At 44.7% G+C, this 9,186-nt stretch overlaps 1 long non-coding RNA gene and 1 other non-coding gene across 3 annotated transcripts; both read right to left on the bottom strand.

Annotated features, from left to right (window-relative positions):
• Positions 1-3,456: 3,456 nt before the first annotated feature.
• Positions 3,457-9,164, bottom strand: LOC103681354. 2 transcript variants are annotated; one of them, XR_573272.2, is made up of 3 exons: positions 9,046-9,164; positions 8,775-8,911; positions 3,457-3,666 (listed from the first exon to the last, which is right to left on the bottom strand). It is a non-coding gene; the product is annotated as an uncharacterized LOC103681354 (long non-coding RNA). The 2 variants fall into 2 exon arrangements; XR_005838261.1 differs by lacking the exon at positions 9,046-9,164 and having other exon boundaries at positions 8,775-9,030.
• LOC121105676 lies at positions 8,820-8,923 on the bottom strand. The gene has a single exon (XR_005838307.1). It is a non-coding gene; the product is annotated as a small nucleolar RNA U13 (small nucleolar RNA).
• Positions 9,165-9,186: the final 22 nt, after the last annotated feature.

Raw genomic sequence — 9,186 nt, 5'->3', positions numbered from 1 at the left:
TCAGCAGGAAATCTGCTTCTCTCCCTCTCCCTCTGCCCCTCCCCTCACTCATACAAGTGTGCATGCCTATGGTTTTTCTCTCTAAAGTAAGTAAATAAATCTTAAAAAAAAAAAAAAGCCTCCCTTTGGCAAGAGATAGGACAATTAGAGTATGAAAAGAATAATGACAATGGAATGAATCTCATCGAATCTATAAAATTCCTTGAGATCATATGAAACTAACTAAACTAGGGCACTAAACTCATTCTAAAACCCGGTCAATAAAGGGGAAGAATCAAGCCGTTTCCCTGCTTTTCCCGTCCAAACTGTATTGAAATATCAGGGGAAAGACTGATGGGGAACTTTATAGCAGATCGCTCTCTCATCAGTAAAAGTGGGAAATCCCGAGCCTCTAGTGATACAATCAGAAGTACACAGCCCTGCCCCCAAGGCTGAGCCTGCCTTTAATCCGGCCTCTAGGTCTGACTATCTCTCTATAGGAAATGGGGGAGATAAAGGGGAAAATTCAAAGACAACAAGAAGAAGCCATCTGCCAAACCCAGAGTTGCAGTCCTTTCACAAGACAAATGGCCTGTTTCTTCAAGGGCATTTTCAAAAACAGAGGGGAGCTATTATAGTTTTCAAAACTCGACAGACGTAACCAGGAGCAAGCTTCCCGTGAGAAACGACATTCTAAGGGGACGATATAGGTGGGGAGTGAGGCAACATGTGCGGGTTTGTTACTTTGTTTTCCATTTGAAGACATTTCGCTGAGCAGAGAATCGGAGTCCTTGCTGCAGGGGGGCATGGTGTCGGGGAGAACATTCGAACAGTGGAATGGAGTCAGCCCTTTGGAGCACCACAGGGAAGGATTAGGGCACGGGAAGGGAATGCGGTTGGAATGAGGTCCTCAAAGAGACACAGTGAGCAAGAGCCCAGTCCCTGCGGAAGGACCAGTCCCTGGGTAAGATGTGTTTAGACTAATACACTAATAAAAAACACGTGTAGAAATATGACGCTGACGGCACCGATCTGAAAAAGAAGGTAAGCGAACCTAGACCTTTAGGAGGGAGAAAGATACATGGGACATGCAGTGGGTATTTTCTAGCACAGTGAAAGCTGACTTGTTGAGTCAATTTTCAACATGCCTCTGACTTTCCTTACTCTGGTGGATAGTCTATGTTTACAAGATTCTTTTGTTTATAGCTCTCTTTGCTACGCTGTTTCAAAGAATTCTGGCTCATTAAAAGCCATTTGGTGCTTACCCTACAAATCCTATGAACATGGGAGCCTTCCAAATAATTAGTATACTCTCTTCACCCAGACCAGCCTTCATTCTGTTCAAACCTCTGTAGCCTCCCAGGCAAAAAGATATAGTGGTAACCTCATTCTCCATAGGCCTTCAGGGGTTGTAAATATTGGACTCTCGTTTTTTCCATTTGGCCCGTCATCAGAAAAGTGGCTTTGCCGCAAGCCGTAATTACCTTCCAGTGAGTTCCCAATCCTATTATTAACCACGCCGAGACCACGTGAACCCTGAAAGACGGAGCTGCAAACGCTGTCCTGCTCTGCACACATCAGTTTTGACTCTTCGGAGAAAGAAAGGGAGCAAACTCTGGGTTTTGGTTTTTTGTTTTACTTTCTCTCATTTTTGTTTCTCCTGATGAGAAAGTCTTCACCGCATACCGTTGGTCGTATGGTCTTGGAAACCTTGAGAGATACAGCTAAAGGTTTAGCCACCAAATCTCTGGAATTTATTGCATTCTTCCATTTCTCCTTAAGGGAAATAGTTAAAAATTTAATCTCTTTGTCCATAACCACATTCATACATAATTTTACGTGGGTGCACACGGTGGCCTCTGTGCTTTGTGAAAAGGTGTGGCCAGGCTTTCCTTTCTGTGTGTTTGTTGTGCTAAAACTCCAGCAGCTTCCTCTCTTCCTCCTTTTCCCCACCTGAGCGCCCAGGGCCATCTATGCTGAGAAGCTGGGAGATACGCTCCCGTGTTTCCTCCTGGCTCAGGTATTCTTCGACCCATACCTAGGCATGTATCTACTTAGAAAGGCATGCGTTTTTTTAAAGCACTGTCTTATAAACAGGCAGTCACGGCATCTCTTGCATCCCATGTCCACCATTGCACAATACCTTGTGGGGACCCCCCTAGTCCCCTGGTTTAGCTCCACTTCATTCTCTTTGTGAATGGCGAGAGAATTCCCCAGTGTGAAGGTGCTCCTGGTGAGCCTTTGCTTTGCGTTCAGGTTTTTGCCCTATGAAACCACACAATGAACCTACTTGTTTCTCCTTGTGGTCTTGAAGAACCCATAGCCTTACGTACGGTCATCTGTATTTGATAGTCTCAGGAACACAGCTGCCAAGGAATTCATTTCTTCTTTGAAGAGATGTTGCCAGATTGCTTTGCAAAAACTGGAGGGAGAGGAAGGGAGAGTTAAGGAGAGGACGCGAATGTGGCTAAAAGGCTTACTCTGTGAATTTCCATTGTGCGGATTGAATGAAGGGCCAGGTGCCATATAATGACCAATCCAGTGATGTTATTAGTTCTAAAGACGGTAGGCTCCCCAGGTGACCATCGGGGCCTCTGTGGAGGGTGGCCATTCACGAGGTGTGCAGCGAAAGGGACCCTCCACTTTTAATTGTGCACCTGGGGGTTTAGGAAGGAAGGTCAGAGCCATGAAGCACACAGGCTTTGGGGGTCAAACGGACCTCACCTCAAGTCCTCACTTGACCCCTTTCCAGTGTGGCATCTTGGGCAAGTGACCCAACTTCTTAGCTTCAGGAGCCTCCTCTGCAGAATGGAGAGAGTGCTGCTAGGCTCAGAGGGTGGCTGTGAGGACAAGCGTCTGGAAGGCGCTGAGCAGAGCGTCTGACACTCGGGATAGGGGACATCGTGTCTCAAAGGCCTTCATTACGGCTCTTCCCCGCAGCCCCCTCTTGGTGCACACGCCAGCAGGTGAGAGCCGCTGAAGCAGGGATGTGTCAGATTCATCTGGGCATCTTTACATATCCAGGGAGTATTTTAAAGTGAATCCCAGACATCATCTCATGTGGACTGTTAATACTTGTTGTGTCCTTCTCATAGCAGCTCGCAAAGTGGGATCTGGAGACCCCTGAGGGTTTTGAGCTGAGGAGGTCCGCCAGCTGAAAACTACCATTATAATAATACTAACACTGTCTTTTTCCTTCTCATCCACTCACGGACGTGCAGTGGCGTTTTCAGTCGCAGACTGAAAGCAGCAGCAGATCTGAGAATCCAGCTGTCTCGAACTAAACTGATAAGACCGAGTTGCAAAATTTTACAAATCTGTTTACAAAAATGTAAGACAATGCCACTCTGGGTTTGTTTGTTTTGTCTTGGACTATGTGCTTATTTTCATAAAAATAAATTTGAAAACAGGTTTATTTAAACATGTATATTTATGTTATTGCTGTTTTAAAAGAATCAAATGGATATTTTATTTTTCAAAAGATTTTATTTATTTATTTTGAGAGAGAGAGAGCGCGTGAGAGAAAGAGAGCCCGAGCAGAGGGGAGGGGCAGAGGGACAGGGAAAGGACGACTTCCCACTGAGCGCCGAGCCTGTTGAGGGCTTGATGTGGGCAACTTCATCCCAGGACCCTGGGATCATGACCGAGCCGAAGGCAGATGCTTAACCGGCTGAGCCAACCAGGCGCCTAGGAAAAAAAAATTTATTTCACATAAAGAAAAGCTCTTGGGGGTCCCCAATACATTTTTACTATTTTATTTGAGATTTAATTCACATAACCAAAGGATTCACCTTTTTAAAGTATATAATTCAGTAGGTTTTAGTATTTTTACAAGGTTGGGCAACCGGCACCACTAGCTAACTCCAGAACATTCTTATCACCCTAAAAAAGAAACTCCATATCCTCTACCCGTTAGTCTCAATTCTTCCCCCTCCACATCCTCTTTCTGACCCCGACTTGTTTCTTCTGAACATTTGATATACATGGAATCTTTTCACTTAGCATAATGTCATTAGGATTCATCCACATTGTAGCAGGGGCCAGAACCCCCTCACTTTTTGTACCTAATATTCCACTGCATGTATATGCCACATGTTGTTTATTCGTTCATCAGTTTATGGACTTTGGGCTTGTTTCTGCTTTTGGCTATTATGAATAACGCTACTAAGAACATTTGTGTCCAAGTTTTTGTATGGATACATGTTTTTAATTCTCTTGGCTCCATACCTAGGACCAGAATTGCTGAGTCTAACTCTGTGTTACTCTATGCTTAACTTTTTGAGAAACTGTCAGTTTTCCACAGCAGCTGCACCATTTTACATTTCAACCAACAAGGTATAGGCATTCCAATTCTCCATAGCTTTTCCAAAATTTGTTATTTTCAGCATTCTTGATGCTAGACATCCTTGGGAGTATGACTCAGTAATTTTTAGAAGTGTAAAGAATTTTGAGACTAAAAGTTTTGAGAATTGCTTTTCTGCCATAGAGCTTATAAAAATAAATACAATAACATTGTCGATCTAAAGAGTAACAATAATTCCACACAATTGTGCAACACCAGGGTGATCAAGTTGGCCTGGACAGACCCAATTTACACCTTTTTACCCTTTAACCTTCTCTCAATTGCCTTCTGTATGTCTTTTTCCAATGTATTGAGAATAAGATCCGACACTGCATATAGTTGAGATGTCTTTATTTATTTATTAAAATATTTTATTTATTTATTTGACAGAGAGAGAGAGACAGCCAGCGAGAGAGGGAACACAGGTAAGGGGAGTGGGAGAGGAAGAAGCAGGCTCCCAGCAGAGGAGCCTGATGTGGGGCTTGATTCCAGAACGCCAGGATCACGCCCTGAGCCGAAGGCAGACGCTTAACGACTGAGCCACGCAGGCGCCCCGGTTGAGATGTCTTTAAAAACTTTTAATCTCTATCAGTTCTCCTTCTACTCCATTTCTTTCATGTTCGTCATCGACTGAAGAAACTGGGTAATTTGTGGAACTGCTCACATCCTGATTCGGCTGATTAAACCATTGTAGTCTCTTTTCATCTGTTTCTTTGTCCTCCATGTTTCTTGCCATTTGGTAGTTAGATCTTGAAGTTCGATTACATGAAGGTTCAATGTTTGTGCAAGAATATTTCGTAGATGCTGTGTACTTCCTATTGCATTGCAACAGGAGGCATGTGGTATCTGTCTGTCTCACTCAGTGATGTTAAGATAAATCAGTGGGTTCAGGGTTTTTAACTTGATTCAGCCATTATATGTTTCCCACCAACATACTTTTTAAATTTTTATTTTTAAGTAATCTCTATGCCCAACATGGGGCTTGAACTCACCACCCTGAGATCAAGAGTCCCATGCTCTACCCACTCACTGAGCCAGCCACCTCATATTTTTATTAGCATGGCTGTTGCTGCCTTGTCCCAGTGTTTCTTTATGAGTTGTGAAGAGTGACTCTCTAATTCCAACTGTTCTGTTGCATTTATTTTTCTTACAAACTATTTGGTTACCCTGAAATGATAGCAGAATAAATGCTTGATTTTTTCCCCTCTTATTTACCAATTTTCCAAACAAATAGCTCCTTAGATGATACAAGAGTAAACAATGAGGGATTTTAAAATATATTATTATGCATTCATGGATTTGTATACATTTGATATGTTTCAATCAATCAGTCATTATTCTTTCTTCAGCCCAAACTGTTCCATCTTTAGCCAAAGGGTGCCCCTGTTATCTTTGTTCTTGGGCTCTTTTGACATGACCTTAGTAGTATTTGATAGCTACCTTACTTTCTGGCATAACAAAATGCCACAGGCTCATCTTACACAATCCCTGCCCCAGTTCTGAAATCAATCATCTCCTAAAGGGGTCTTTGTTTGTCTTAGTGGGCAATGGCATTCAGACGACCAGTTTGGACACTAGGGCTGTTCATAGCCAATGGATTGCCATTGCTGCTTGGCCTTTTCAGTGGACACAGCTAACATATATGTATTTTGTAGAAAGAGAAAAATTAATCATGACTCACATTGCCATTGCCGATTCAAATTTTCCATTATACAACTTATCCCTAATATCATTGATTTGAGACTTGTATCTCTTCGTCTTTCACTGAAGACCTTGGTATCTAACGATATCAGTTCAATGACTTATTTACTATTTTACTTACACATATATGTACAATACAAATACATGCAGTAGCAGCTAAACAACAATACCAGCATTATTACTAATAAATACTATTATTAAGTGCAGTTTGATTTCTTTGCCATTCTTTTTTTCCTGAGGATGTGTCATGCTAGGGATATGTAGTCAAAATAATGAATTCTAAAGTCAGTTACTTATTTTTCCAGGTAGTTATGTCAGTAACTCCTGATAACACTTTGATTAGTGACTTTTTTTTCCTTTGGGAAAATGATTTGTTATTTTCTTTAAAAAAAAATAACCATGTACACCATTTACATGATTCCAAAGTCAAACTATAAAACACAGTATATGAAAATAAGCCTAGCTTCCACTCCCATTCCCTTCACTCTTTTTTTCCTATATGTAACCATTCTTATTAGTTTGTGATTTACACCTCCATTGCCTCTTCTTAAAAATGTAAGCAAATGCACACATCTTTCTTAGAAGAAAGGCAACGTATATGTGGTCCCAGCCTTGCTTTTTTCACTTAATGTATCCTGGAGTTCTGTGGCCTTCCACAGAGATGGGCTTCATTCTTTTGTAAAGCTGCACAGAACTGCATTGTGTGGCTGTTCCGTGGTTTATTCAGCCGTTCTTCTGTGGGTAGACTTGTGGGTTCAACAAACATTTATTGCGTGGCTAAATAGTGCCAGGCACTGGGGATAAAGACATGGTCTCTGGCCTCAGGAAACTCAGAGTGAAGAGGGGGAGACGCCTGCAACACAAGCAATTTGCTCACAAGGGAGTGAGATCTTGGATCCACTTAGCACAAAGAGTGCGTGGAACAGGGCAGACAGGCTCACACACAGGAGGGACACAATGACACTCTGTTGGTTGGCATCTTCCTCCCACGCCGACCTTAATATGGGAGAATCCCCATGGCAGGAACTTTTTTTTTTTTTTAAATCAATGTTTGAAATTACTTAGAAAATCATGAGTGCCACCAATTGGTCAGAGAAGGCAAGGCCAAATGAAAGAGGCAGAGAGGAAGGGTCCTAACCCCAAAATTCCCTTAAAAGAGGAAACGTAAATAAATACATAATCTGTGGTTTAACAATTAACGCCGGTATTTAACACTCACTGGAGACCAATCTAAGCCGTTGATACATATTTTTTTTTTTTAAAGATTTTATTTATTTATTTGACAGAGAGAGACAGCCAGCGAGAGAGGGAACACAGCAGGGGGAGTGGGAGAGGAAGAAGCAGGCTCATAGCAGAGGAGCCTGATGTGGGACTCGATCCCGGTACACCAGGATCACGCCCTGAGCCGAAGGCAAACGCTTTAACGACTGCGCTACCCAGGCGCCCCCCGTTGACACATATTTAACTCCTTTATTTTAAATAACAATCCTAAGAAGTGGGGACTATGATTCCTCACATTTTACGGTTAAAGAAATAACGGCACAGACAGGTTACTGAACTCTCCCCCAAAGGCACATAGCGAGCGAAGGGAGCGAAAGGAAGAAGGGAGCAAGGAAGACAGCTCACACAGGATACTCGCAAGCAGTACCCTCTCCCCCAGATGGGACAAAAGCACAGTGTCTTTGCGGACCATAATCACCCCTGGGGAGGAGAAAGTACGGTAGAGACCTCCCTCTCCACACACATCCTCCCTCCCCAAGAATGGAAAAACCCTGCAGGGCTTTCTCCGGACTCGAGGGGCGCAGGAATCCCAACGCCAGTAGCTGAGCTGCTGGAAGCGCGCCGGAGGCCCAGCCGGCCCACGCCGCAGGCCCAGCCGGCCCACGCCGCAGCACGGATTTGAGCAGCGTCCGCGAGCTGCGGAGTTGCCCGCGGAGGGTCCCCCTCCGAGCAGCCCCCGATCCGGCTCTCCAACCCCTCCATACCCTCCAGGTGTGCGCCGCCCATTTCTCCGCGCTCCCGCTCACGCCTTGGCAGCAATGAAGTCCGCTTCCCCGGGCTCCTACGACAAGGGGGAAGCTACATGCAGTCACCGACAAACTCCCAGGGGGAGTCACTACCCTCCAATGGAGTACCCCAGGTCAACTGCACACAATTCTACACTCAGGAAACCCGCAGCGAGGGGACAAGTAGTGCTGACGTAGCATGACACGGGCAAGAACAAAGGGTCGCACCGGGCAGTGGCTTTCCGCCCCGCTCCGCCTCATCTTGTCTCTAACCGAAGGCAGGTGCTTGTGGGCCCCCCACCTTGAACCTGCAGATCCCCTCCTCCCACTGACTCGGGACTTGCTCCCTGCGTCGCCTACCGCCCAAACCCAGTACTGCACAAGCCTGCAGCCCAGCGCCGCGCGCTCACGCCCGCTAGCCCGCCGGGAGCGCGACTGCGCCGCTCTGGCCACCTCTCCTTCGCGGTGGCCTCGCTTCTGGAGAGGGGGTCAGTTCCCCACGCCAACTCTTCGCCCAACACTAGCCTACCATTCGACTTCCAGCAGCCTACGGACACCCACTTTAAAAAGCCGGCTTCCAAACAAAAAGCTAAACCCAGTACCAGACCAGACTCCGAAACGCGAAAGCTAGCGAACACAATTAGACTGGTGGGAAAAGTTGCTCCAACAACCTGCAGACACATCTCGGCCTAGAAATAACGGCAACCGTAACTTTTACCTTGAGAAAAGGTGATAAAAATCCCTACCTTTTCTCAGGAGAGTTGAAAGATAAAAAGGATCCTCCAAGTTCACGTCAGACGGGTAATGTGCCCAGGTCGTAACAAGGTTTGAGGGAGGCACATGTCACACAACAGCGTGAACACCCAATCATCACGCTCATGAACTACAAAAGGATCGTTTAGTTCGTTACTTTTGAAGAACTCCCGAGTATGTCCCACCGACTTTTTAGAAAGGGTGACAGACTACGTGCTTATATATTCAGTCACAACAGTAAAATCTTGTATACTTTTAAAATACCTTCGATATTTTTCTTTTGTTTCTACCTTAATAAATGAAAACAAAAACAAAATTGGCGAGGGGGTATATCTATGCAAATTTCTCGCCCAAACTCCACCTTTTTGGGGAACCTGGATCTATGTTACTTTACGATAAGCAGGT

The sequence above is a fragment of the Ursus maritimus genome, unplaced genomic scaffold, assembly GCF_017311325.1.
Source record: "Ursus maritimus isolate PB19 unplaced genomic scaffold, ASM1731132v1 scaffold_28, whole genome shotgun sequence".
NCBI classification, from domain to species: domain Eukaryota; kingdom Metazoa; phylum Chordata; class Mammalia; order Carnivora; family Ursidae; genus Ursus; species Ursus maritimus.
This window is presented reverse-complemented; position numbering and strand designations above follow the sequence as displayed.